Consider the following 3,049-nt stretch of genomic DNA (forward strand, 5'->3'; position numbering starts at 1 on the left):
AGGAAGGAAGGAAGGAAGGAAGGAAGGAAGGAAGGAAGGAAGGGAGGAAGAAAGGAAGGGAGGAAGGAAGGAAGGAAGAAGCATTTGGAAGGAGAATCAGACCAAAAGCTTCATAGCAATGATGTAACTGAAAACTTATTTAAAGTTAGCTTCTTTCCACTTCAAAAAACAAAAACAAAAAACAAAAACCCAACTAGAAGAAGTAAATTCCAGTTTGGTGACCACAGAAAAATTGGAAAAAAAAAAAAAGATTAGGGCCTGGTGTCGCCAATTTGTAAATACCAGTCACCACAGAGGCTGAAGTGGGAAGATCGCTCCTGGACCACGCTATCACCAGGTTAATGCCAGCACACTAGAAGCTGATACAGGGAGCTCTTTGGGAGTTCTAGGCCAGCCATGGCAACAGACTGAATTCAGGCGTTCTGGGCAACTTAATGAGACCCTGTCTCAAAATAAGAGATTAAACAGACACCCACTAAGCAGGAGATGAAGGCACTTGGATCCCTGCAAATTGGAGGCAGCCTTGGCAACACAGCAAGTTCCTGGTGTCAGAACAGACACTCCAGCTATAGAGGGAGTCATCCATATCTAATGTCCTATCTGCCACCTTCTTTAATGTTAAATTCAGAACCCTTCCTTTAAAATGGATGAAAGTATGGGATTCTCAATGCTCTGTCAGTTGCTTTTAGCTCTCCAACCGCCCCCCCCCCCAGGCTTTGCAGTTAGGATCCTGGACATTCCTAAAGCAGTTTTTCCCTAAATTCCATCTCAATGGATCTCTCTACCAAACCTGAGGAAAATCTTAATTACTTAAAGCCCCAAGCCATCCAGGACTACATCCCAAAGGCCAAGCCAGTCAGAACTCTAAACTACACAAGGAGGAGGCGCCATGGTGTCCGGACAGACTCAGCCACCAAGGCTTATGTTTCTCCTGAACCAGCACCACAATCTTTGTGGAAGACTGGGAAGTCCAACGCCGAGTCGGAGCTGAAGCTATCATCCAGGGCACCCTCAAGTGGTCCTGGAAGAAGCGATTGCTATACAACGACAATCTGCTCTAAACTCAAAAACTGGGCGAATGTGGCTTCAGTCAAACTCTATAGCCACAGTAAACCTGACCCTCCCGGAAAATCCTTTCAAGAATTCAGAGCCCTGAGCATTTAGCCCTCCTGGCCAAAGCTTCGGTATCGCTCAGTGAATGAACAAAAGTCCTTAGATCCCCAGGATGAGAGAAGAGGATCAACTGCAAATTGTTCTGACCTGCGGCAATCCCCGCCCCCAGTGCCGTCTTAAATTTAGGTTTAAAAAACAGAAATGTGTTTAATCAGAGATGAAGGCAATGGCAGCTTTCAATGTCCAGTGAGGACAGCACCTCTTAATGCTGTGTTCATTACACAGAGGAAAGTCAAAGCGGAAGAACTGAAGCCTTAGTTCAGCTGAAGAGAAGAGAGAGCCCTCGGGACCTGGTGGCCTCTTCACAGCGGCCCATCTTAAAACTACCTCCAGATTTAGCGCCGTTGCCTTTCAGAAGGAACACCTTTGACGACAGCACCACCTTCTGGTGATTGTGAGTGATGCTACTATGAACGTTACATTGAAGTCTCTGAAAACCTTTCGATTTTATTTATTTATTACTTGTTTGTTTGTTTGTTTGATACATAGTCTGACTATAGAATTCTGACAAACCTAAAACATGCTATGTAGACCAGGCTGGCCTCAAACTCACAGAAATCCACTTGCCTCTGCCTTCTGAGTGTGAGCTACCACACCCAAGCCTTCCGTTTTTGAAAATACAAATGATTTTTGGATTTGTGGGTCTCCCTTGTGTGAGGATCATTCAAATCTTCTCTGTATCGCTTCACGTTTAGAAGATGTGCAGGTGAAGCAGGCACTTTCTCTCTGCAGTAAAATTTCTCTAAGTGGCTAAAGTTGGTCTCAGACTTGCAATCTTCCTGCCACGGCTTCCCAAGTGTGTGTCTGTGTGTTGTTGTTGTTAACTTTACATTTAATTAATTATAGACCAGGCTGGCCTTGAACTCACAGAGATCCTCCTGCCTCTGCCTCCTGAGTGCTAGGATTAAGCTGAGTACGACTATACTCAGCTGAATTTATTTTCTTTGTGATTGGTGTGTGTCTGGGTGTCGGGGGGCATCTGTATAGAGGTCAAAGGACAACCTCAGAAGCCTGTTCCCCCCTTCCCACCGTAAATTCTGGGGATCAAACCCAGGTCCCCAGACCTGCAAATAAGCTCTTCACCCACTGAACTGCCTTGCTGCCTCCTATGCGGAGTTCTCATGGAATTTCAGACTGATTTCTATGGCTGTGGCAGCCATCCTATATCCCCACTAACATCCTGCATCCCCACCAATGTCCTGCATCCCCACTAACATGCCTCCTTACAGTTACATCTCTTTGCACCCCTGGTAATATTCACTTTATTACAAAGTAGTGTGGGCATTGTGATTTTATTTTCATTCACCTAAAAGTCATATAATATGGCCATCTTCTTGTGTGTTTACTGGGGTGTGGGTGATCATTTGAATAACTTCTTTGGACAAATATTAACTAAGATCCATTGCCCAATTTTTAAAAAATATTTATTTATTTATTGTGTGTTAAGTACACTGTAGCTGTCTTCAGACACACCAGAAAAGGGCATCAGATCTCATTATGGGTGGTTGTGAGCCACCATGTGGTTGCTGGGATTTGAACTCAGGACCTTCAGAAGAGCAGTCAGTGCTCTTAACCGCTGAGCCATCTCTCCAGCCCCATTGGCCCAATTTTTATTAATAAATTTTTTGTTTCTTTCTTCTTTCTTTCTGTTTGTCTTTTTAAATATTTATTTATTTATTTATTCATGTGAGTAGGAGGACATCAGATCCCATTATAGCTGGTTGTGAGCCACTGTGTGATTGCTGGGAATTGAACTCAGGACTTCTAGAAGAGCAGTCAGTGCTCCTAACTGCTGAGCCATCTCTCTAGCCCCTTTTTCCTTCCCTTCCCTTCCCTTCCCTTCCCTTCCCTTCCCTTCCCTTCCCTTCCCTTCCCT

General features: G+C 44.5%; 1 non-coding gene across 1 annotated transcript; it reads right to left on the reverse strand.

Moving 5' to 3' along the window:
- Positions 1-1,785: 1,785 nt before the first annotated feature.
- Positions 1,786-1,892, reverse strand: LOC115030935. The gene has a single exon (XR_003836534.1). It is a non-coding gene; the product is annotated as a U6 spliceosomal RNA (small nuclear RNA).
- Positions 1,893-3,049: the final 1,157 nt, after the last annotated feature.

This window comes from Mus caroli, chromosome 4 (assembly GCF_900094665.2).
Source record: "Mus caroli chromosome 4, CAROLI_EIJ_v1.1, whole genome shotgun sequence".
Classification (NCBI taxonomy): Eukaryota; Metazoa; Chordata; class Mammalia; order Rodentia; family Muridae; genus Mus; species Mus caroli.